The following is a 27,249-nucleotide window of genomic DNA, read 5'->3' on the forward strand; positions in this document are numbered from 1 at the left end:
AGAAGTCATAGAGCCCATAGCCTCTGGGAGCAGCTTCATCACGTAGCATTTTCTTAAGGAATTCATCTGGGGTGTGGTGTAGTTTACTTCTTGTTTATTGTAGAGTGGGCTCCATATTGGATGCACCACAGGATTTGTGCACATAGCTGGCTTTCTGGGATGCTTCAAGCTTTCTGCCCTTGCAAATTCAACTGCTGGAAATACTCAGACACAGGTCTTTTGTGCATTCATATTTCTGTGAGAGAAGTAGATAGGAGTATAATTTCCAGGACATCTGGTATATAAAGAGCAAAGACTTAAGCAAAGACACACACACACACACACACACACACACACACACACACACACACACACATTTTATGCTTTGTTAGATTTAGACTGAAGAATTATATTCTTTTGAGCAACTGAAAATGCTATTGAATTTGGGGGTGGGGTGGGCTTGAGTTCTTTCCAATACATCAAAATAGAATTAGTTTTTGTCTTACAACATTACTGAATCACTCATTAGTTCCAGAAAATATTTTGTTAGTCCATGGAAAGCTATGTCATCCTAAGGTAGGATTTCTCCTTCCTCTTCCCCTCCCTCCTTTTCTATGCTGGGGATCAAAACAAGGACTTACATGCATGCATCCTATCACTAGGTCACATCCCTAGCCCTATTTATTTTTCAAGATACACCCATTTTGCTTTCTTGACCCACTACATTGGTGAGAATTTCCCATATTATCTTGAATAAGAATAGTAGAAACATTCCTGATCAGGGAATGTTCAGTTTTCCATTATGCATAATGTTACTCATTGGTTGTTTAAAGCATTTTGTAGATTTTTCTGATAACAGTGTCTTCACGAAGGAGCATTCAATTTGTAAAATCATTTTTTTCTCCATTGATTGGATAATGAGATTATTTCTAGCCTCAACAATACTAGGTTACACTGAGTTTTTAATATGGTTATATAGCCTATGCTTTTGTTATGAATCCAACTTGGCCACAAATGTCTTTTAACATATTACTGAATTCCATTTGCTACCAAGTCCTGAAGAGTCTTTTTGCTGGATTCGTTAGAGTTTGGGTTGTAGCATTCTGTGTTATACATCTTTCTGGTTTGGGTATTTCTGAGGACTGATAGTAGATTAGTAAAATGGGAGAGATGTGTTCTACTGTTTGGATGAAATTATTTAGAATTGGCCTTAAATTTTTTTAAAGTGTTTGGTAGAATTTTTCAATACGATCATGGGGATATTTGTTTAAAAGAATAAATTATGAGCTTTAAAATTCCTGAATGCCTATAAGGATAGTCAACTATGTATTTGACATTAAATAGGTTTTAGTAATTTGTTTCTCAAAGGAGTTGACTGTTTTGTCTAGGTTGGTCAAGGTTTTCTGTGTAGAGTTTATAATATTCTCTAGTTGTCTTTTGGGCACCTTTTGGGTCTATAGGTATGTTTCATGTTTGCAGAATTGTTTATAGCATTCTAATTGTTAATTCTCTTTTTAACATCCAGTGGGTTTGTGAGTATACTACACCTTGTTACTGATTTTGACACTGTTTATTTTTCTTTTCTATTTTTTAGAAGTTTGCCGAGTTTATTGTTATATTCAAATAACAACTTTTTTTTTTTTTTAAATCAAATGAGTTTCTTGTAGGCGACAAACTGTTGGGTCACTTTCTGTAATATGTTCTGCCAAATTCTAAGTTTTCATTTATGCATTTAGATCATTCATATTAAATATAATTTCTGATCTATAATGGCTGAAGTCAAGTACCTTTTCTATTCTCTCTGTTTTTAATTTGTTTTATTTTAAAGATTTATTTTATTTTATGCTATGCATATGTTTGTGTGTCTGTGTGTGCTGGGGGAAAGTATATACATGTGAGTATATGTGTTTGAAGAGGCCAGAAGTATAGGATACCCTAGAGTTGGGGTTACAAGTGGTTGTGAGACATCTGATGTGTGTTAGGAACCACATCCAGGTCCTTAAAATTGCTGCAGGTACTCTAAACCACTGAGTCATCTTCACCAAACCGATTTTAAAACTTTCATTCTAGTCAGTTACTTTAACATTTCAATATAATACCACTAAACCTTAAGTGTTTTCAAATAACTTTATATAGCTTTTTGAATGATTTGTTTAGGTGTCAGTATATACATACTGTGGCCATCATTTTATACTCACTCTTCATTTTTTCTATTAAAATCTGGGTATTTTCATCTTGGTATGAAATGCTAAGTCTTATTTAAACCATCCTTTTCTGAAATTGACTTCTTCTGACAGTGTGTTTGGCTGGAAAATGTGGGGTGCTACCTTATATCTGTCAGGGATAGGTAGAAGTCCAGGCTTTCCACTTGGGTTCTGTATTTCCTAAGAGGGCTCCTCATGGCTGGGCAATAGGAATTATCATTCTTCTGTCTGCCCATTGAACCTTCTCTGACATTCTTCTGACTGGAGTAGCTTGTTGCTATAGCTCATATTTCTATAACACAGGAGTGAGATGGCCTTGCTACCTCTAGCACATGTGAAAGTGTTAAACTTCCATATGGCCACCTTGGGTGCCACCCCAGTGGTGAGGAGCAGGGTACTTCATTCATGCCAAGTGACAGTGGAAGTTCATGTTCCTCAAGTGTTTTTAACTCATGCCTGGGGTGGCCACATTGTTGGCAGGGGTAAAAGTTCTAGTTCTCTGCTTGGCCTGGCTTCCTGCTATACCATGCTGCTGGTGGTATAAGCATGAGGCTGCATTATCCTCCATGGTCGTAAGGCTATACTTGCCCTTTCAAAGCTTTCTGTCTAGTAAGTGTGAATCTCCTCTGGTCTTATCTCTGGAGCAGGCTTTGGGGGACTTTAAAAATAATCTCTACCCTTTAGCATTTTCAGGGTATTGTTTGTGCAGCTTCAGGTCTGAGATACAGGAGCCAAAAGGAACTGTATCACTCTGCCATCCCATGGGTCTTCTAGCTTGTCCTCTTTCTTTTGTTCCTTTCTGAGTCTCCTTGTGCCATATATATATATATATATATATATATATATATATATATATATGGCACACACATTATCCTCCATGGTCGTAGGGCTGTACTTGCCCTTTCAAAGCACACACACACACACACACACATATATACATGCATTGACTATATTTAGTGGGGGCGGGAATAAAAAGTATTATGTTCCATCTCTAGGGTTCTAAAGCAATGACTTAAAGTCAGTAGAGCCATCTTGGTCCTTAAAAAAATATGTTTTTTAAGTCCATGATCTTTTTGTTAAATATACTTTCTTAATATATGCTTTCCTAGTCAAGAAGGTGGGAACCCAACACAGCCAGTGAGCTTTCACAAATGAGGACAGATATGTGACATGGTTTGGATATGAAATGACCCTGACAGTCTCCATATGGTGGTACTGTTTTAGAAGCTGGATTCTAGCTGGAGGTAATGGGTGTCTTGAATGGCAGGCCTTGAGGCTCATAGCTTGGCCATCTTTCCTGTTCTGTCTGTGTCTCTTGACACAGCAGCTCCAGACTCCTACTTCCACAACCATGAGCTGCTCCTTCTATCTTGTTGTCTTTTCCATCATGGCTGTACTATCAAAGCACGAGCCAAAGCAAACCTTTCTTCCCTGAAATTGCTTCTTGTTGGGTCATAGGAACCAGTCAGATAACTAGGGTACACTTGGAACAGAGACATTCTGCTCACCAATCAGATCTTGTTGGTTCTGAAACTCCTATGAATTCCCCCTAAAAACCACTTTATCCTAAAGAAGTCATCACCTCAACCTCCTACGTTCCACCCTGGAGGGGAGAGAAAGGGGCAGCCTGTGTTGAGTGTTGTACCGTGATGTTGGCTCATCCTTAGACTTAACCTTAGAATCTTCAAAGAATGGACTTGCTAATGAGAGAGATGCAGAGAGGTCAATATTCCAGTAAAGTGAGAGCTTTACTTAGATGTTGTGCTAGCCCTTGCCACCAAGCTTGACTGTCATCCAGAGATCTTGGGCAATACTTAGAGTTGAGTTTGAAGTAGCTATAGCATAATTGATTAGAATAAGCAAATAATTATAAAAATTTCTTTACCACAACTCAAGCTTCATGTTTTCATCTCCCCAGGACATTTTCTTTAGCATAACACAAAGGTGTAACAAGAATTAACTATGGTTACAGAGAGTTATAAATCAAGAGGGGTAGGGTAATGTGATATCAGTCGTGGCCTTTTCATTTTGTGCACTGAACTGCAAGGAAAGGAGAGGCTTGTTGGTTTGTTTTGGGCTGTGGTGTTCCTCCCCACCCCTCCCACTCATGGTTGTGAGGATGCCCATGTCTAGAATGCTCACATTCCTAAGAGAAACAGGTGAAGCATTTCCCTGCAGCCCAACCACATTGTACTTGATACCCATGTGGAGCCCAAGGTCTGTGAATACTTGATAAAGTGAATTGCTTAGGGAATGATGGCAGGAAAGACTGTACATGGTTAGCACAGTTCTCTTTCATATATTCATATTCTAAGATCTCCTGGATCCAAGCATTGACCTTCACAGCAGGAGGACCAACTGAATTCAGTTTTACCTCTTCCATGAGTTGTACGGGACAGATATCTGCCACCAGGGGAGAGAGAATCAGTGCGGTTGAGAGACAAGGGACACAGAGTTAAAGTTTTAGGGGTCCCTGGTACAGGAGTGGAGTGTTAGGCACAGCCTTCCAAGCAAGATGTCCCTTATTTTCTTTTAAGAATAGTACACATGGGTCAGTATTCATTTCTTCTAGGAATGATGGTCATTTTTTAAAACCATGTGCCCACACCAGGGATAGGAAATCTATATTATAAGTTGGCTTTAAGCTGGGCAGTGGTGGCGCACGCCTTTAATCCCAGCACTTGGGAGGCAGAGGCAGGCAGATTTCTGAGTTCGAGGCCAGCCTGGTCTACAGAGTGAGTTCCAGGACAGCCAGGGCTACACAGAGAAACCCTGTCTCAAAAAATCCCCCCCCCCAAAAAAAGTTGGCTTTAGCATCTTTTACCCCACATCTATGTTGACCAAGAAGGAAAAAAATATCACCAGATGTGTATAGGCCCCCATCCCACTGGTGGTGCCTGGTGGAGATCAATAAGCCAGGCAGGATCACCACACCACTGGGATGGAATGGGTTTCAGAGTAACTCTCTTGGGTGTGAATTATACAATTATTCACTCACCTCACTTAGGAAAAATCAATGCTGTCCTGGCCTTATAGTTTTCTACTGCCTGACACCATTATTCTTTATTCTACTATGGATACTCTTTCCAAGAGTTCCACTGACCCAGCAGGGACTCTAGGTGTCACACATTCTGTTGTGTGTTTTAGCAAAAGTAAAATAACTCCCTAGCATGTGCCTACTGGCTGGAGAATGTGTCCTGTGGTGTCTGTTTCTGATGTGTTGATGTGTTTTCAAGTGTTGACCCTCATCAGGACCACTTTGTGGTAGAAAGGTCAGTCAGAGGTAAGGAAGCCACCTTTCATTGTAGCATGGACTGGCCATCACTCAAAATCCCAGTTGATAGTTTTCCCAAGACATACACATCCATGTACCATTTCAAACTGCAAAGATATGTTATGTAAGTAACATAATTTCTGGGCCCCTCAAGGGCCAGAAATACTTAATTGAGCTTAAAGACTTCTTGACATTTGCTATGGATTTATTGATAATATTTTTAATGCAGAAGATTTCTCAAAATATTCAGATTAAGAGGTTTTTTTTTAAAAAATTGTTTCAGATTTATTTATTTTATATATCTGAGTGTTTTACTTGCATGTATGTACATGTGTGTATCACACATGTGCCTGGTGTCTGAGAGGTCAGAACTGGGTACTGAATCCCCTGAAACTGGAATTGGTGGTAAGTCATAACGCAGGTGTTGGTGACAGAATTCAGGTCCTCTGTGAGGTCGACAAGTGCTCTTAATCACTGTGCAATCTCCCCAGCCCCAAGAGAATTTAAAAACCAGATTTGAAAACCCCAGACTTTTGTTGAATTGAGCTGAGTCAGCTGAATTGAGAAGCACTGCCCCTAGTTAAGGGCTGTCCTATTTGCCAAAGCCCCAGCTACCCACCTTTCACATCTGTGACATCTCCTTGCTGGTGATTTGTCTTCTTGTGACTTTGGTACACGGTCTCTGTAAGGTGACAGCGAGGAGGCTTCAGTCAGCAGCATACTGAGTCCTTCAAGGAAGGTCAAGTTGATATCAGTTTTCAAAATGTCCTTTCTACTTTTATTTGAGAAAGGATTTTCCTGAAAGTAATGGCATTGCTAATGAAAATTGATTTTTCTTTCTAACAGTTTATTTTCCAGGGAACAAACAGTAGGAAATGGTAAGCATATGTGTTAATGGAGATAGCAGGGGTGTGTAGAAGATGAATCTGACCACCAAGGGAAAACACATTAGCTTTCAGTATCAGGGGTGAGCCCTTGTCCTGGTCTCAAGGGACGGGTTGGTTTCTAGCTTCTGTAATGTCAGAGTGTGATAGCAAAGTGGACCCAGCATTCCCATGAATTTGCCCCATGGTACCCCTGCCCACAGCTGCACAGCCCTCTTCAACTGGAATTACAGGAAAATTTCAATTACTTATTTCTCCTTTCCAAACATCAACCATTGAGTGCCTAATAACATCTCACATTTGCAGGCATGTAAAATACTCCAGCTCTGATGTTAAGTGCTTTATCTGAAAGGACTCACTGGGTTCTCTCCATAACCATCTGAGGCAGGTATGACAATCATTTGGGTTTTCAGACGAGCGATCGGAGCTGGAGAGATGCTTGGCTCTCTGTCTCCAGCCAGAGCTGGCAAGTCTGAAGAGTTACAGACCAGCCCTGCTGAAGGCTGAGCCGTGTAACATGGGAGTGGCTAGACTTGCTTGTATCCACTTTGTGAAGCCACCCACTATACATCACAGTGTAGATTAATATACGTGTACATTTTTATTGCTTGTGTGGTTGTTGATACAAATCATGTCTATGGAATTTATGGGAGGTGTAAAAAAAAAAGTGTTCAAGGGCAATTAGAGACAAATTGGTTATTTAGTTTCTTCTCTGGGGCTCTCAACCAGCAACACACATTGCCAGCCTAAGGGCAAGTAGGGGACTGAGAGGAGAAGAGGGAAGGGAAACTGCAGTTGGATGTAAAATGATGATAATAATAATAGTAGTAGTAGTAATAGTAATACTTTCTGAATTTTTAAAATAAGTTTATATGAACACCAAAAAATTATTATTATTTAATGTATATGAGTACACGGTAGCTGTACTGATGGTTGTGAGCTACCATGTGGCTGCTGGGATTTGAATTCAGGTCCTCTGCTCACTCGGGTCAGCCCAACTCGCTCCAGCCTAAAGATTTATCTATTATTATATCTAAGTACACTGTGGCTGTCTTCAGATGCACCAGAAGAGGGCATCATTACAGATGGTTGTGAGCCACCTTGTGGTTTCTGGGATTTGAACTCAGGACCTTCAGAAGAGCAGTAAGTGCTCTTAACCACTGAGCTATCTTTCCAACCCCCCAAATTTTTTTAAAAAAAAGTTTCACTTTGTAAACAAATAAAACACCAGTGGCCATACATAGCTAAGGACCTTAAGATTTGTGTGGAATCATGTCTTATAAGTGATGGTCACAAGGAATGTGCATTTTGAAGATTTATTTTAATTTTATGTCTATGGTTTTTTTATTTACATGTACATGTGTGCACTATGTGAGTGCCTGGTATCTTTGGAGGTCAGAAGAGAGGATCAGATGGAGTGCTTTTGTGAAGGCACACATGTGCGGTATGTGTGAATATATTGTGCTTGTGTGGGGCATTTGGATATATGTACACACTTGTGCAGTATGTTTTGTATGTATGTGGCATGTGATAGCTATTCCTGGTTGTCAACTTGGCTACATCTGGAATGACTGCAATTCAGAAATGGAGGGCACACCTGTGATCCAGATCTTGAGGCTGGAAGACACAAGCTTCTGACCTGGATCTGTTTGTTTGTTTGTTTGTTTGTTTGTTTTTGAGACAGGGTTTCTCTGTGTGGCCCTGAGTGTCCTGGAACTCATTCTGTAGACCAGGTTGGCTTTGAACTCAGAAATCCACCTGCCTCTGCCTCCCAAGTGCTGGTATTAAAGGTGTGTTGCCACCACTGCCCAACTCTGACCAGGATCTTCACATGGAGATCTTGAGGCATAGTGGCCATAAAAAGCTTGGGTTCAGGCAAGGTAGTATAAGCCTTTAATCCCAGGAGACTGGAGCAAGCAGATCTCTGAGTTCAAGACCTGCCTGGGACAGAGAACATTACAAATCCAGGCATGGATTTGTACACACCTTTAATCTGGGCCACGCCTTATGTTGGAGGCCTACATAAGAACATTGGAAGAAGGGAGATTCGATCTTTGCCTGCTTGCACTTACTTGCCAGCACATCTGTTGGAACCTACTACTTCAGGATTCCAGCTTATACAGGAGAGCAGCTGAAACAAGTAGTCTCCTGGGACTGAGCAGCTACTAGATTTTTGGATTTCCCATTCACAGCTACCCATTGTTGGGTTCGTTGGACTACAGGCTGTAAGTCATTACAATACATTTCCTCAATATATAGAAGGCATTCATTCCATAAGTTCTGGGACTCTAGAGAACCCTGGCTAATACATGGCATGTGTATTGTATGTGTGCACATGTTATATTTGACTGTGTGCACATGGCATTTGTGTATATGTCTGTGCTTGTGTGTGTAAACTTGTATGTTAGCATGGTCATAGAGGGTGTGGGGAAAACAAATTGTCTTTCCTTTGGGTACTGAGGTAAGGCTTACATAACATTATTTTAAGCAGTTTGTCCAGCCGTGTTGTATGCCCTTTGCTTCTCTCTAGATGCAGAAGATTCTCACTATTCCCCACAAAAAAGCTCTGCATTCATAAGCAGTCATCCCCTATCTCCCAGTCCCTGGAAATGATGAGCCTGCTTCTCTTCTCCAGGGACTCACCTAGTCTGGGTGCCCTATATGGGGGGGGGGGAGTTATCATGGGACTTAATGAGCCGGGCACCAGTCTTGTCTCCAGCATCCTGTTTTTGAGATTCACGTACAGTGTAGCAGGTAGTAAGTATTTCATCCCATTTTATGCTTAAATGGTATTTATATCCCTTGCACATAAGCACAGCAGCTTGCTTACATATCCTCGCTGTAAGTTGGTTCCAGTCGTCTTGGCCTGTGTAGACAGTGCTGGTAAGAGTGCTTTTTGAGCATCTCTGAGAACCTGGCAATTCTGTGTTTAAGTCTTTGAGGAACTGCCAAGCCGCCACAGCATTTGTACCCGTAATGTTCCATCCGCAATGCACCGTGTTCCCATTTCCCTACATTCTACCAACACTTGATACTTTAGAGAAAAGCCCAGCAGGAGGCAGTAGAATCTCCTTGTGTGTGTTTGTTTTTATTCTCTGGTATCCCAGGTTGATCTCCTTGAACTCATGGTATTCCCTCTGTCTCTGTCTCCCCAGTACTAGGATTATGTTCCTATGCCACCAGGCCCAGCTGCACTGTGGCTTTCATTTCTGTCGTAGATCTTTGTCAGTCAATGTGTACTGAAGCTCCCTTGTGTCAAATAAAATGGATTGCCGGGCATGGTGGCACACGCCTTTAATCCCAGCACTCGGGAGGCAGAGGCAGGCAAATTTCTGAGTTCAAGGCCAGCAGCCTGGTCTACAAAGTGAGTTCCAGAACAGCCAGGGCTACACAGAGAAACCCTGTCTCGAAAAACCAAAAAAAAAAAAAAAAGGCTTGCTAACCATTTTATTGTTGAGTTGGGAGAGATCTTTACACACAATGGATACAAAACCTTATCAGATATAGGACTTGTCACAGCCCCAACCTGTGCTTTGTCCTTTTGTCTCTTGGTGTTTTCTGATAGACCAGCCTCCTTCTACCATGTTCCTTACTATTTGTAGGTCTCTAATTGTTAAACAGCTCTGGGCATCCTTTCATGGGTCAGTATCATGCTGCAGGCCCTTGTTCACTTTTCTAAGGCATTTTATTCTGATAGAGTCATGAGGGTTACTTTCATGCTTCAGATTTCACTATTTTATCCCAGTCGATTGCTCAGTTTATAATTTCGCAAGTAATACCATTTCTTATATGAAAGTGACTCATTACTTCATAGTCCACTTATTAATCTTTTATAGCCTCTTGAAGTGCCAATATCATCTAGTATTATTCATATGTTCTTCTGTGCTGGGGTGGAGTCAGCTAGCAGGCATTGAAAGCCCCAACCATCACTACAAACAAAGAAGCCCAGGAACAAACACCTGTATCATCCCAAGTTCCTTTTTGACATCTTTACTTTTGTATTTTTAACCATTTAGAATATAACATTGAGTGTGGCTTTAAATGGACAGCAAGAGGCTGGAGAAATGACTCAGTGTTTTAGAGTACTAAGCTTATCTAGCAAAGGGTCCAGGTTCAAATCTCAGCTCAAACACCTATAACTCCATTTCCAGGGAGTCTGACTCCCTCTTCTGGGCTCTGCAGGTACCAGGCATACACATGGTGCACAGACACACATGCAGGCAAAGCGCTCATACACATGAAATAAAAATTAAAAATAAGCTGGGCGGTGGTGGCGCACGCATTTAATCCCAGCACTCGGGAGGCAGAGGCAGATGGATTTCTGAGTTCAAGGCCAGCCTGTTCTACAAAGTGAGTTCCAGAACATCCAGGGCTACACAGAGAAACCTTGTCTCGAAAAACCAATAAATAAATAAATTAATTAATTAATAAAATAAATAAATAAATAAATGTAGACTACAACATGATCTTATTCCTAAATAGACTAATACTTCCGGTGCCGCTTTGTTCTCTGACTTGAGATCTCCCTTTCACAAATTAAGTCTTAAAAAAAAAAAAAAAAAAAACTAAAGTTCCCTTTTTAATTTCCCTGCTCTGTCTACCTCTTCCTGAGCTTGCTTTACCCAATACCACTGTGAAGTCAGCTTTGGTGTAGCCATCTCTGTACATCTTTAAAACAGCCCTGACTCTCCCAATGTGTTCTCTTTCCCGCATACATTCACAAATCAGATTGTCAATTTATGGACCAAATATAGAATTATTTAAGTTAATCTGGGCAGAATGAGTTTACAGCAGTTCCCTTTGCATCTGGGAACGTGTCACACCTCCTCTGTTTGGTTTTTCTTTCATTTCCTTTGGTATGATTTTACCACGTTTTAAATATAGGTCGTGCGCATTTCATTTCAGCTGTGTTTCCAGATAGGCTGGCTTTTTGTTGCTAGTGTTAATTTGTTTTCTCCTGGTATTTCCTTGTTGAATGCTGCTGTTCTTCACAGTTATTGTCCCTTGTAGATTGGTTTGACTCTAGGTCAATGAGCTCTACTTTCTTTTTAAATGTTTATTTATTTTTTAATGTATGCATATGTGTGTCTATACCCACATATGTGTGGGTGCCTTGTAGAGACCATAGCAGGGTATCAGATCTTCTGGATTTGGAGTTTCAGGCACTTGAGGATTCCTGAGTTGGGAATTGAACTCAGGTCCTGTGAAAGAGCTGCAAGTTCCCTTAGCTGCTGCACATCTTTCTAGCCCATCTCTCACTCTCTGATCTCACTATGCTGGCAGGTCCTGTGGTCTTATTTCCCCACTTCTTACATCTTGTTTGGCTCTTCATGCTTTACTACACTGAGTCTCATTATTTATAATGAGTTCTCCCCCAATCCATAAGTCATATAATACACTTAGCAAGCACTTGCTAAGACCTTTAGAATATGTTGCTTTTAGGAATGTTGTCTATTTTCATAGAAAGCGCCAGAAAAAGCATTATTTATTTTGCTTTTTTTTTTCCTCAGAGTTTAATGTTTAGCCATTTTCTGGGTATTCTAGTTATGGGATGGATTGATCTCTATACTATTTAGCCTGTGTGAGTAGAAGAGAAGAAAACCGCAAGATGTGTGCATTTATTGACTTTTAAATAAGAATTTTAAATAAGAGCAGTAGCTGGAGGTGACTGCTTTGAATGAAACCTTTGTCTTGCCATGAAGTATGACTGAAGAGGCCCCTGTGAGCAATTAAGAATCCCTACATAGTACACACACACACACACACACACACCCCACTTACACCAATAGCAGCCTCTCCACTACAGAACAGACCTGGCAGGGATTTGCTATTCTATTCATGACAGGTCTATTTCCCCTGCTAGATGCACTATTCCTAACTAGAATAGGATTTCTGAGAATTCCAATGTGAAAAGCCTTTCCCAAGTGCTCCAAAACGCCATCAGGGTTCCCTCATACTGTTCTACTCAGTGTCTGGACTGTGGGGGCCTCCTCCAGCCTCGTGCTCCCTGGAACCCTGGAAGTTTAATCAACTTCAAAGCTACTTTAGCTCCAGGCTCAGTTTCCTGTAGCCAAGAGTCTCTTGCCCATCAGCAAGGACCAGCTTCTGGCAGTGGCTCAGCTGGCACGGTGCCTCCCACCATCATGTTAAATGTTTCATAATGCTTTGGCTTTGGGGCTTCCCCACACAGTTAGCAGATGGCTTTGCTTTTGGTTACTCTGAAGGGAAACTCCTTCAAGTCTGGAATAAGCAGAGGCCAGAGGCAAGGCTCCCAGTATGGACTTCCAGATATATAACTACTTGGGTTAAAATCTCACCCCTTTCCTTGGGGGCCAGAGGGGGCGCTAGATCCATTTGTTTGCTTCTTTGAGCCACAGCTCCCAGAAATGTCAAATAGTTAAATGAGAAAAGGAGATGAGGACCTGTGACCACAGGTGCCAAGTGTACACTTCTCAGAGATGCTGTGACAAACTGCCACAGCAGCAAGGGGGCTGAGACAGACTCGGACAAACTCACACCTGGAACCTCTGGATACCCACGATCGAGGTGATGGCAAGGTGGGTTCATTCCCAAGTCCAGAAACCTGCCTCAGGCTTCCTCCAGCTTCTGGTGGCTTCTAAGTGATCTTTGAGGTCTCTTGTCTTATAGAAACAACACCTTGTCTCTACTCATGTCATTTTGTTTTGGAGGTAGAGTTTTTTGTTATTTTTGTTTGTTTGTTTTTGTTTTTGTTTTTTTGTTTTTTGAGACAGGGTTTCTCTGTGTGGCCCTGGCTCTCCTGGAACTTACTCTGTAGTCCAGGCTGGCTTTGAACTCAGAAATTCGCCTGCCTTTGCCTCCCAACTGCTGGGATTAAAGGCATGAGCTGCCATAGAGTCTTATGTATCCCAGGCTGGCCTCATTAAACTCATTAAATAGGCAAGAATGATTTTTAATAAGCCCAAACTTTCTGATCACCCTTCCTCTGTTTTCTGAGTGTTGGATTATGGGTGTGTGCCACCACACCCAGATTATACATTGCTAGGGATCAAACTGAGGGCTCTGGGCTAGACATCAGCTCTACCAGCTGAGCTACATGTCCAGCCCCTTCTGCCTGCACCTCTGCTTGACACTTTCCATGTGTGTGGTTCTGCCTCTAGTTTCCCATTTACACACTAGTCAGATTCGATTAGGAACCACCCTGCCCCAAGACCTCATTTTAACGTGATTATATCTTTAAAGGTCCTCTCCCCACATGGGGTCACAATTTGACATGCTGGGGCTAGTATTTGAACACAGGGATTTTGAGGGAACATAGTTCAACCCACAACAACATTCAATAAACATGATCAATGGTGATGTTTTTTTCTTTTCCAGTAACACGCCAAACCCTGGGGAATCAAGTCCAGATGAAAGAGTGCAATCTGTGCTGGGGGGGAAATCAAAGAACTGTAAGACAAGAAGGAGTTTGCATCTGTTGAGCCAAGCCATAGGGAAACTTGAAAACAGTGGGGTATCTGAGGCTCTAAATCTTGCAGGAGAACGGCCTGTGAAGCTAGGATCAGAAGTCTCTGGGTGCGTGCGTACATGTGCACCACAGGGCTGACACATGGGGAGGTTCTTTACTCTGGTCACTGCCATCAGAAGCTCCATCTGTGAAAGATATTCTCTTTTCATGGGCCAGGTAACCCATAGATTTGGGGCTGAGGGGTTTTCCAGGTTGCTAAGCAACGACATTCTCTTTCCTTGGTATGTGCCCCTCTCCCCCAAACAGCTCTCCTTAGGTAAAGGCTACCCTGGGACCACTGATGACAATTTACAACTTCTTTTGCACATGTGCTATCAGCTCTAGAAAGTCTCCTCAGTGGATGGGCTGACGCTTTGTCAGGCCTTGGCTGTTTTCCTCATTGAACTGTGCTAGTGGATCCAGGAGACTTGACTTGGGGTCCTCGGGAGAAGTGGCCCTTGAGGATCTATGTGCCGCACGGCGTTAAGTGTGATATCAAGCCATCCTCCGTTTTAACTTTCAAATTCCATGTGCAAGTGATAAAAAAGCAATTACCTGTTATCTGGGTGAGGAGAGAAGATAAGCCTGACCTTGCTTTCAGGCCTCTGGAGTTTTAACTTCCTGTGTTTGTTTAATCTCAGGTGTACCTGTGGTTCTAGGCCTGGCCAAGAGAATGGTAGGATTGCCTAATTCATCCCTCAGAGGCCCTATGTTTTGGGAGAAACACAAAGACCTTGAGCAACCACCCCTGAGCCTGTGAGCCTCTGAGCCTGGCCCATCCTTTAACCTGTGGGATTTTCAGGGGACTTGGAGTGGGTGACTTTATTTATTTATTTTTTTTAAATCAGAGTCAGACAGGGTTGTGAATGACTCAAGAATACTCTGCTTGGTGAACACACAGCTGCGGCTTCACTCCCTGGTCTGAGGTGTTGGTCTCAAGTTGAGAGAACAGGATGAAGGCGTTTTGTTTGTACGAGGCCCCCATAGCCTGGTGGGGGCTGTGCTCTATTTGGAAACACAAGGTCTGGCTTCAATTCCTTTCTCTGAGTCTGAGCTTCCACTTCTAAATTTGATCGCGTTTAAGCCTCGATTTGTTTGTTTTACTTTCTTCTTGAGACAGTTTCACTGTCAAGCAAAAGCTGGGCTGGAGCTCGATCTTTATAGATCAGGCTAACCTCACCCAGCCTCGGCCTCTCCAGTGCTGAGATTGGAGGTTTACACCTGATATTTCCAGTTGGTTTTTCAGGTGTTTTGCCATTTGTTTGTTTGTTTTGAGATAATCTCATGTAGTGCACACTGACTTCCACGGTTGCTATGTAGCCAAGGATAACCTTGAACTCCTGCTCCTCCTGGTTCCAGCTCTACGTTCTGTACTTTGTGGACCACAATACCTCACTCCTTCTCTTTAAAATGAGGTCCTCCAGAAGTAAGGATTAAGGAGAGGGTAGTGCAGGCCAGCTCCTTTACAATGCTTACACACTCAGGTAAATAGGGCACTCTGACCCTCCCCTGGATCCTTGAGCAGCATCCAGAGGGTGTCTGAGAGTTAAGTGTGGCTGGCCAGTGAGTACTCTTCTGTGCTGTGTGGTGTGAGGAAGACTCTCTCCCCATCCACCTGCACCCACATCTAGAGGAGCAATGTCTGCATCTATGAATAGAAGAGATTATTATGTTTGGACTGAGGAGGGCCCTGCACAGTGCTCACCGCAGAACCCTCTGGGAAATGGGCACTGTACACAGGTTAGGCACTTCTATTGACTATGGTCTTCCATAGATTTTTGTGGCTTTTTACAGAGCTGGAGCAAACCAAGGGCTCAAGCTCCATTGTTCTGCTCCATCGTTTCATGCTCATGGATCCACAGTGCCTGGCTCAGCTTGGTGCTGAGTAAGAGCAGCCACTGGCAAGGATCGGCGCACTAGCGCCTCTTGTGGCAGGTATTCAAGGACAGCCCTGGTTTGAATAGGCTTTATGGGTTTATAGTCAAGCTGTGTTCTCTACTGAGAAGGTTCAGGAGGGGAGGGGCTGCTAGGTAATGCTGATGAGCAAGTACGGCTGTCACCTATTTAGAAAATAACTATGATTTCTCCCTATCGGCTTCCAACTGGATAATCCAAGAGGAAGAAAAGCTAACATTTATTTTTGGATTTTGTGGCTTTTTTAATGTATATGCTATATGGACCATACCTTCACTCCTACTGCCATGGATTTTAAACTTCTGGAACTATAAGGCCAAGTCAACTTTCTCTTCTATGGGCTACCTTGGTCATGGTGTTTCATCACAGCAATAGAAACTAAGACATCATCCATGCCTGGGTGTAGCATTCTGCTGTTGTGCTTGCTTTGGGGTCACCCACACTTCTAATAAGTAACCCCTTACCTGCTCTTTAAGGGAATTTTGGGCTTCTACCTGTTTCCCTGTGTTGTCCTGCATTTCTTTAAGGGAGTTATTTATGTCCTTAAAGTCCTTAATCATTATCATGAGATGTGACTTTACATCAGAGTCTTGCTTTTCTGGTGTTGGGGTATCCAGGCCTCTCTGTAGTGGGAGAAGTGGGTTCTAATGTTGCCAAATAACCTTGGTTTCTGTTGCTTATGTTCTTGCCCTTGTCTGTTCCTTGGTTTCTTTGTCCTGATGTCTCTGGGCTGATCCCTCTTGGGCCAGGAATTTGAGCAGAAGTGGTGGTCTTACCTGTGCTGTAAGCACTCCTGGGAGAGCAGCTCTTTCCCTGCGATATTTGGGGATGGAGCGCTGTGGCACAGGATCAGCTTTGGGAGCAGACGCAAACCGGAAGCTTACCTCTTTTCCATAACTAAGTTCAATAAACTAATTGGTTCACTAAATTGGACTTGGGTGATCATTTTCTAGCCCAGTGGTCCTCAACTTTCCTAATGCTGCATCCTTTTAATACAGTTCCTCCTGCTGTGGTAACCCCCCAACCATAAAATTAATTTCGTTGCTATTTCATAACTGTAATTTTGCTACCGTTGTGAATCATTATGTAGATATCTGATATGCAGGATATCTGATGGGACCCTCACGAAAGGGTCATTCGACCCCAAAAGGGTCTCCACCCACAGCTCGAGAACCACTGCTTTTTAGTCTTTCATCAGTGACCTATCTGTGTTCACATCTCCCCAGGAAGAAAAGGCAACACAGGCAACATCAGCCTCAAGCTGGCAAGGCCTAGCCATCTACCAGAGGGGGCAAAGGGAAGGGGCGAGGCAGCAAGTTCGTGCCTCTCACCATGGGTTCCTGTGTCCCACCTTCATTTCTCTGTGAAGCCTCTGCTGCAAACTTGTGCCAGCGCCCACAGGGTCTGCGTCTCATAGGAAAGATGCCATCTGAACACTCTGGATTGAGTCCCTCACTGGAGACCCAGAGCTTGTCACTCAGCCCAGCTCAGCAAACATTTAATTAGCTCTTATCCCTATTGGCAGCAGCTGCTTCGTAGCTTCTGCTGTGTGGCAGGCACTTGTGCTAAGAACTTTCCAGGCAGTAATCAACTCCAGAAAGGGAGTGGGAGTCATTTTCTCATTTACAGAAGAAGAGAGGCACTGACAGGGTCAGAATGCTGGTGGCCAGCCTTCCGGTGTTCAACGCACTCCTGGGAGCCTTACCTCCACAAGCCCAGGCTGAGTGAGTGACTCCTACCAAAGGGGTCTGCAGAGTACCCAGAGAGGCAACTGTGTAGCCACTGCAGTGTGGTGGGGTGGGGCAACAGACACATGGAAGGACTGGTTTGGGGGCAAAGGCTCCTTGGAAGCATCTGAACTGATTATTTAATGATAGGCTAGAGGTTTCCTGAGTTGGCTTACATCTGTGGACTTAGGAAAGCTGTCACTTTGGCCTTTAGTGCGCAAAGCTAAAGTCTGTGTAGCCCGGCTAGGAGGAGATTAAATACATTTGGTATGAAGGGAAGTGTGAACCCCAGGTTTCCACCGTCCGGAGTTAGGTGAAGTTAATCTGAAAGAAGCACTTGCTTCATGCTCATTCATAGGAAGCTGAATCCAGACTGCACTTACGGGGAGTCAATCTGAGCCGACTCTTCTTTAAGCAGGCCCAGGAAAGGGCCTATGCTAAGTCAGAAAGAGAGAGAGAGAGAGAGAGAGAGAGAGAATATGAGATAGAATATGAGAGAGAATGAGAAGAGTTTGCTATGGTGCCTTAAATAGGAATGGCCCCCATAGACTTGTGTTTCAATGCTTGGCTCATAGGGAGTGGCACTATGAGGAAGTGTGGCCTTGTCTGTGCCATTGCATGTTGGAAGAATGTGATCTTCTTTTTCATTTTGATTTTATAAGAGATTACAGTGAAGAGATTATGAATCTCAGAAGAGAACTTTTGGACTTTTAAACATGGTTGAGACTGTGATAGACTATCTGGACTTTCAGTTGGACTGAACGCATTTTTGTTTTATGGTATGGCTACAATCCCATGGTGATCAGGAATGGAATGTGCTGGTTTGACCAGTACACATAGTGAGTGGCACTCTTAGTGGGGTGTGGCCTTTGTTGGAGTAGGTAGGGTCTTCCCGGAGGAAGTGTGTCACCGTCGGGACAGGCTTTGAAGCCTCAGTCCTTCTGCTGCCTGTGAATCCAGATGTAGAACTCCCAGCTACCTCTCCAGTATCATGTCCGCCTGCATGCTGCCATGCTTCCCACCATGGTGATAACAGTGGGACCTTTTGTAAGAGTTGCCACGGTCATAGTATCACTTCATAGCAACAGAAACTAAGACAGTTGCTTTCAGTAAGATTTCTAGAGCCAAGAAGTGATGGGGAAAGGGATAAGAATACCACTGGGAGGGCAGTCTCAGAGCCCAGCCTCTTTGCCCTCAGGGAAAATCATGTTGATGATGATGATGCAGACTGAGCATTGGAGAGCCCCTGCAAGGCTGTTTCGGTCAGGCTTCTATTTCTGTGCTAAATACTATGAACAAAAGCAGTGTGGGAAGGGAAGGGTTCATTAGCCTTATAGGCTACAGCCCATCATCAGGTGAAGCCAAGGTAACAACTGAAGGCAGGAACCTGGAGGCTGGAACTGAAGCAGGAGTGTGAAGGCTTGAGTGCTGCTTAATGACTTTTTCCTGTGGTTTGCTCTGTTTGCTTTCTTATATGGTCTCCACCACCTGCCCAGAGCTGGCACTACTCACAATGGATCAGGCCCCTCCATGGCAATTATCAATCAAGAAAATGCATTACATGCTTGCCTACAGGCCAGTAGGATGAGGACATCTCCTCTGTTGAGATTCCCACTTCTCAGATGATTCTAGCTCGTGTCAAATTGACAAGCATAGTAAGTAACACAAAGGTTGTCATAGAGGAACTCAACTATACAGATGGTAAGTCATGGGTCAAGGTAGGGAAGAGAGGCTGGAATGAATAGAGATAGAAGGGAGCCAGACATGGTCCAGTATCCTGCAAACACACTTGGGAAGGGTTGGTAGCCCATTCCTCCTCCATAATCAAGGTGTAGAGGACCCAGTAGTTTGATGCCCTGGGTGGAGTGGCCTGAACTTGTATGTCACCCATAGTGGCCTAGTAACAGCCAGGGAAAGAAAAGCTGTTGCCAACCCGGGAAGACAAACAGATGTTTGGTAACTCTATTTTATGTTGGGCTATTTATACTTTTGTTAATACTTTGAATGACTCTGTCAGTTAAATATCCCAGCTATATCTTCTTTGTTAGAATATTTTCTGTATGTGGCAGCCTTTTCATTTTCTTACGATGTCTTCTTGTGAACAAAAGATATAATAATTTAGTGAAGTTCAATGTCTCCCCTTTTTTTTCTATTTCATTGCTGTTGCTTTCTGAGCCTTCTATGAGACAGTTTCACCAACTCCTAATTCACAAAGAAGTTATGCCATGTATTCTAAAAGCTGTTCATCTATGATTTATCCCAAATTAATATCTGTGAAGTGTGAGAGGAAATGGTTAAGGTGAGCCTGTCTGCTGTGACCATTCTATACCTATAAGGAAGTTTACTTGGTGGAGAGGGGTCAGTCCTATTTAAGGATTGCGGGATTGTCTTTGCAAATTTCTTATTTTTGTGTCTGTGTCAGGGTTCCTACCTTGAGAACTATTGACATCCTGGGACAAATAATCCCCTATTATAGCTAGCTGCCCTCTGTATCATACAATAATTAGAGGCATTCTTGGCCTCAGCCAATATCGTCTCCCTCCTCTGTGGGAACAATGGAAAATAATGATGCTTAGAGAGGGAGAGAAAAAGAGAGAGAGAGACCAAAATGTTTTCAACATGAGAATTTATAAATAGATTGTGAGATATTTGACTGCCAAATAGTGATAATGAATAAACTTGAGGTACAAACATGAGCATAGGTAACAACAGCAAATCAAAATAATGACATTTGAAATCAATGGAATAAAAAAATTACAGGAAACACTAAAGGCTAGTTCTTCAAAAGAAATCAACAGTACTTTATCGAGAAAAGGACTTTAAACCATACTAAAAGTCACTGTCAGGGATGGGAAGGGTAGTACCACTCAGAGCCTACAGATAGATGCTGCCGCCTTTAGAGTTGCTTGAGGACCACGCCTCCTCTGAGAAAGACCTGTTTCTATTTCATCATTTTTTCTATTGCCTTCTCCAGATTAATTTTCAGAAGCTTTAAAGATTAATTTTGACGCTAAACTTTTGTCTGTTACATTCCTTTCAATACTGGTTTTCTAATCTATGACTCAGCCCCTCTCTACATGGTCTTGCTTAGTGACAAGTGAGAAGTAATGAGAAACTATTAAAAGAGTTGGATTTACTCAATTTTTATTTAGTGATATCTTCATTGAGAACTTTCTAAAGACACCGTTCCTACTCAGGGTGACAAAAAGGTTTAACTATTCTATATTTTTAAAGTATGTTTTTAATTTTGAGACAGGCTTTCATGTAGCTAAGGATGACATAAAACTTGACACACAGCCAAGGATGGCCTTGAACTTTGGATCTTCCCACTCTACCTCCTTAGTGTTTAGGTATCAGATGTGTATCACCATCCTGGTTTTAAAAACCAGGTGTTTACTTTTACATGTTTTTAGGTTAGCTGTAGTTGATTGGCAGGTTTGGTAAGCAATAAGGATGATATTTGTGTTTTCAAAATAATAATGGGTTGCTCAGTCACTTAATACCATTGATTTTGTTTTTGTTGTCAATTTCTACTAATATGCTATGCCCAGTTATTATTTTCTGCATTTCCATAGGGTCTGAGGTTGTCTTTTATGTTCTTTTGCTGCTGTTCTTTTCTGCCAGTTTGGCTTTGTTCTTTTTCTAGTGATATACTGCCTTTTAGCATTTGGTAGGACAACCCCCCATGGCTGTTTCTCATCTGTCTTTCTGCAAAGGCAGCCTTATTGGTGGCCTTGAGTAGTCATGAGTGACATGCCCCCTATGCCACAGTTCCTCCCTCAGATTGCACACATGCAGAGAGATTGCACACATGGAGAGAGATTTCACACATGGAGGGAGATTGTACACATGGAGAGAGATTGCACACATAGAGAAAGATTGCACTCATCAGACTGCAGATAATCCCACAGGACCCTGGAAGTCATCTCCATTCATGTGGAAAGGCTCTTGAGATAGAATGTTAGGGAAGGACCTGGCATCCAAGTACCTGGTTAGGTCAGAATTGCTGGGCAGCTAAGGGAACCTGGAGAAGGTTCTGAGGCTCATTTAGTTCTCAGGAGTGACCTAAAGCAGAATTGGCAGAGAATGCTGGCCCATCATGGCTTTGCTGACCTCTGAACAGAGCAGTGTGGCCTTGGAACATTGTTGGCTTCCTGTCCTAGAGCCATTCTTGCCAGGTTTTGTTCTTTCAGTACCAGCTTTACTTAGCCATGCTGTGCATGTCCCAAGCCCCCATCAAACCCTGCTGTGCATCCCAAGGCCGCACCTACTTCCTCCATGTCTAAGCTCCCACCTAGCCCTGCTGTGCATCCCAAGCATCTTGCACCACTTGCCTTGCCCTTTGCTCCCATGCACCCTTTTTATTTGATTTTTTTTTTTTTTGGGGCAATTTTATAATTTTACCACATTGTTCTTCTAAATCACTCCTAGCTTGGAAAGCGGCTCAGGAATCCTTTATTTAGATATCTAGAGATGCTAAATCAATCTCTCTCTCCCTTTCATCCCCCCTCCTCCCTCTTCCCTTTTTCCTTAATCCCTCTCCCCTCCCCCTACCTCCTACTTTCCTCCTTCCTCCTTCCTCCCTCTCTCCTCCCCCACTTCTGGGCTTTTCACACTCCTGATCCCTAGTGGACCTGTAGCCAGTGGCTTCTCTGGCCCCTCTCCTTTTCGTCTCAGAGAGAAAGGAAAGGCCACACCTGGAACAGGCAGAGAGCTGCAATTACTGAAGCTAATGCCATGTCTCTCACTAAAGTTCAAGTTCATTAGTGAAGCTCCCTTTGTCTTGTCCTTCTGCTTTCTGATGAACTGGTACTTATTTCGCAATCAAGAGTAAGAAAGTTGAATGTAATAATAACTAGCTTCATTAAGGTTTTTGAGAATGCTAGACTCGACATAACCTTCAGGAGGGCACAGATTTTTTTTTTTTTTTTTTTTTTTTTTTTTGCTTACTGTGTCCGTCAGTGTGACCTCAGTGCTCAGGCTAGGATTCTGTCCATAGTGAATGCTGCATGAATGCTTGCAGTGGAGGTAAAGAAATGAACATTGTTAATGCTTCCACAAGCAGGCAGTGTGCTAAGGATCTCTTCTCTGTCTCTTCTCTTAGTACTCATAACAATCTAGTAAAATAGGAACCACACAATGTTTTCTTTGTAGATAGGGAAACTGAGATTCAAGGAAGTAAGGTGACTTGTCTAGGTTAAAAAATCCAGAAGCTATCCAGTTAGATGCAAGCCCACATCTGTGGTATTCCCTCAGCCTCACTCACGATATCAGCTCCATGTTTGATCATCCATGAATAAGAGACACTGACTTATGAGAGTCTGGGAACCACTGCTGTCATTTCTCCTCCCAAGAATAAGGTGTGTGTGTGTAAAAAGGCCATTAAGCTCATGAAAAGATGTTCAGTGTTGTTAGCCATCAAAGCAGTGCAACCACAATGGGCTACCCGTTCACTCGGGAAGCTATAAAGAAAAATGTGATAGACAGTAACAAGTGTTAGCAAGGATGGAAAAACAGCAACAAAACTAAAACCAAAAATATAACCTGCCTATGCTGTCACTTATGACCCAAGGTGATCCAGACACTTTGGAAAATAATGGGTTTGGCAATTCTTCAAAGGGAAAATATGGAATTACCATACCTTAGCATTTCAATGCACAGGGGCCGACATCTGCATGAATACCTGTACACAAAATGTTTAAGGTAGAGTAGGTTAGCCTACATGCCCATCAGCTGAATGGCTAGCAGCTCCCATGCAGTCTTTCCCTTTAATAGAGAGTGAGTCTGCTATGAACAGTGTATGTACAAAGCAAGGGAGCTGTATAAAAGAAAGAAGCCCAACGAGGCCATGCCTCCTGTCATTTCATAAAAGGAGTGTCCAGGATAGGCCAACCAGTGCGCAAAAGTGGATTAGCATGTAATGGGGACTAGGGTTACAGGAACATAGGTAGTAACTGCTCATGGGTCTGGAACTTCTTTGGGAGGAGTGAGAGGTTTTCTGAAGTCACTGAACCAGGCCTTTCCAGTTCAAGATAGAAATGTTGTGGCAAATAAGTTACACCACATTAACCTGTTGTTTATACAGTTAATCGTTTGGGGAGTGTGGAGAATGCATAGCCCAGTTCAGTAGGAAGGAGCATGGTTAGAGAAAAACCAGAATGGCAAAGATCCAGGTCTTCTGTTCTAGTTTGTTTCTGTTGCTGTGATACAATACCCTGAACAAAAGCAACTTAGAGGAGGAAAGGGTTTGTTTGACTAACAATACCAGGTTACAGTCAATCATTTTGGGAAAGTCAGGGTAGGAACTCTCAGCAGCAGCTAGTCATGTCAAATCTATCATCAGGAGCAGAGAGAATGAATCCACCAAGCCGCCTGCTTGCTTAGGCTTCTATCTAGCTTTCTACTGTCCTCGAGAGTCCAGGTCCCCCTGCCTAGAGAATGGTGCTGCCCACAATGGGCTAGGTCTACATCAATTCAAAACCAAGAAAATCCTCCACAGGCTAACTTGGTCTAGATAATTTCTCATTAAGACTTCCCAGGTGATTCTGGGTTGTGTCCTGTTGACCCTGAAAGCTAGTGAGCACAACTTCATTAGGCTTGACTGAGTGAGGCTGATTCTGCTGCTTCCTGGCTGAGGCTTCTTGGGAAAGCTCTGCCCATCTCTGGTCTGCTATTTCCTTCTTTGCCTTGAGGTAAGAGTGGCTATGAAAATGTTTTTGGAGACTTTGAATTCTTATATGTTTCTTACCTCTAGGGTCAGTTTCTATGATTCTTGACCCATTGTGAGGTTTGTCCAAGCAGAAAAGGAGGGTATAGCACAAGGAATACTAAGAGCTTGAGGCTGCATTCAACTGAGATAAAAAGCCCAAGAACTCGAGGGGAAAGCCTTCCAGGTGAGAGCAACCTCTTCTAATTGGTCAGCATAGCTGATAAGTTGTTAGTGAGTCCTGTAGAGGTGACTTCACCTTCTAGGCAGGGAGCCAGCTAATGGCAGGAGTTTGGGCAGGCCTCTGCAAGCCTGGGCTTTTCCTCTGGTGTTGTACTCTCAGATCCAGCCCAGCGATGGTGCCTCTCCCCACTCCCTACCCCAGCCACCTGATGTGCTGTGTGCAGCTAATGGCTCTTCTAATGAGAGATTTACCACTTGGGGCTTTCAGACGCTGCGCCAGCCTCATTTGTCCAGTTCTTGGCAGAGCTTGTAATCATCTCTGTGGGCTCCAGGAACCAGGCTTGCAGTTATGGCCAATTCAGCTAAACAGACTGTCGACGACAAGAAGTCAGCAGTCCCATACACAAGTGTCACGGTGCTCCGCCATGACATCTTATGAGAATATTTTTGCACCTTGTTTTTCTAATGATCCTGAGTTGACAAGTTCTTCTGATGTTACTGGAGTGCACACTTGGCAGCTGGGTTTAGGTCACCTTGGGTCATCTTGTAAAGAAGTTCCAAAAATGTCCTATTTTCTGTCCTGGTGTTAGGACATCCTCTAGCCTTGAATTAGAATCTAATCACCCTTGCTCATCCTTTAGAAAGCTGCATGCCTATGCCTAATGACCTGGACAACTGGGATCCTATTACAGGCTGGATGTCGCCCAGGCTGAAGTTAGAGAGGGGGCTTCCTCTTCTTGCTCACTATTTTCCCCAGTTTTTTGCCAGAACCCACCTGGGTAATGGCTTCCCCTGAAATCAAGTGGCTAAATGACTTCAATATGGTACAATGGTGATTTGTATTCAGCAAGCTTGATGGAGAAAAAATTGTATATAAGAAGCCTGATGCACACTAGGCCAGTTTCCTCTTTATGAAAGGACAAAACTCAAGTGGAGATTGCTACCCCTTTCCATACACCTTAGCTTATGTGTTCCAACACATGTCCCAGCCATGGAAGGATAGGACTCCAAGAGAGAACAGGACATTGCTCTGCAGCCCAAGGAGAGATGGGGCATTGAGCCCTCAAGAGATGTCAACCTGCTTAGGCTGCAACTGAGTGGGTTGAAATCTAGTGTCCTTGCTGCCTCCTGGGCCTCTTCCCAGATGGCCATGCTGTGCCCTCATGGGGTCAGAGGAACAGAGACAAGATTCTTATCTTCTCTCTTCTTTAAGTGTTCCTACTACACAGATTCTGGCTCTCTGCTTAGGTCTCTAAGGAATGGCAGGACGTTTGGTCCCCATACCTGGAACCTGAGTAAGGTTGCCCACTAGCTCTGTAGCCTACTCATGAGAAGAGAATGTTCCCCCTTCCCTTTCATCTCTAAGTCTACTTTGAATGCATGTGGGTCACACAACCCTGAATGCCTGTGTTCAGTTGTAGCCATCCATCACCACCTATCATGGTTTCATACCAAGATTCCACTCCCCATTTCCCCCTCACTGCATACAGGCAGTAGCCTAGGAGGAAAAGGTAACCATCAACACAATGGAGGCTTTCATATGGCTGCTAATATGATGTATCTGCCTCTTTCCCATGCATACTTTTTCAAGAAGGCACCACAAGACTGGGGAGATTGGAAAACCTGAGTTCAACCCCCAAAAACCAATATTAAAAAACAACAACACTGGACACAATTGTACATGATGTAACCCCAATGCTGGGGAGGCAAAGGCAAGGGATTCCCTTGGGCTGGCTAGCCAGACCAGCCTAGCTGGTGAGTTACAGGCCAATGACACTGTCAGAAACTAAGGCTGGCTAAGATCTGAGGAGTAGCACTCAAGGATCGTCCCCTGGCTTCCTTGTGTCAAAGAGTGCTGTGCACCTAAGAAGGAATTGCATGAGATCAAGATGGAGCCACTGACTGAAAGGCAAAGGGGAACCCGCAAGAAAGGATGAGATGCCAGAACTCAGATATTTGTGCATCCACTGTATTGAGCATAACTCACAGCAGCTAAAATGCAGAGATACCCCAAGTGCCAGCTAAGGGATAAAGAGATAGGCAGAATGGCATCTATCTGTATGATGGATGCTACCCAGCTTTTAAAGGGACACGGAGTTCCAACAGATGTATAACCCTGAGGATGTTATATAATGTGAAATATGCCAGTCACAAATGATGCGTGTATGTTGAACTCAGATGCTGTTCCTACTGCTGGGGAACGCCTAAAGACAGGAGATTGGAGGAATGGCAGCAAGGAGTTAAAAGTAAGGATGATTTCTGTTCTGTAAGATGAGAAGTTTTAGGAGCTGGATGGTGTAACGACATGACTGCTCTTAGTGCCACCAAATCACATGCCTAAAAGTGACAGAAATTGAAAAGGTTACACTATGTATGTTTACAACATTTTAAAGTCACCTGTAAGAGTCAAAGATCTCCATGTCACGTCTCCCCTGCCCCCCCCACTTAGGCCATAGACTCTTCAGACACAGGGACTTTTGAGTGCTGTGTGCTTGTGTTCTCCGGGTACTTTACTTGAGACCTTAGTGAACATGTACTGAACTAAGGCTGCATGGTAGTGGTCCTGATGCTGTGCATACAAGCACCAAGAATGTGGGATTTATACATGCCTTACCATGTTGAGTGACCTTCGCAGTTGAGGATACTCCACTTATGCTGTCCCCCTAGAAGAGACTTGTCCCTGCCACATAGCAGGAAAGTCACTGCATCAGGTTTCAGAGAGCCTGCATGTGCCTCATACCTGTAGGGGGTCTCGTTCAATTAGATTCTCTGGGACTGAAAAATCCACAGGCTTTAAGAATGTCTCTGTTTTCCTCCATAATTGACAAATTAAGTGGACAGTGTCTAGGCAACATCTGCCTCAGAGTCAGTCCACAGTCCAGTTCAGCCACT

At 43.3% G+C, this 27,249-nt stretch overlaps 1 protein-coding gene across 1 annotated transcript in view; it reads left to right on the forward strand.

Moving 5' to 3' along the window:
• CUNH10orf90 (chromosome unknown C10orf90 homolog) overlaps positions 1–27,249 on the forward strand; it is a 142,687-nt gene that overhangs the window by 16,382 nt on the left and 99,056 nt on the right. The window lies entirely within an intron of this gene.

This window comes from Mus caroli, unplaced genomic scaffold (assembly GCF_978045245.1).
Source record: "Mus caroli unplaced genomic scaffold, Mus_caroli_1 scaffold_8, whole genome shotgun sequence".
In the NCBI taxonomy this organism is placed as follows: Eukaryota; Metazoa; Chordata; class Mammalia; order Rodentia; family Muridae; genus Mus; species Mus caroli.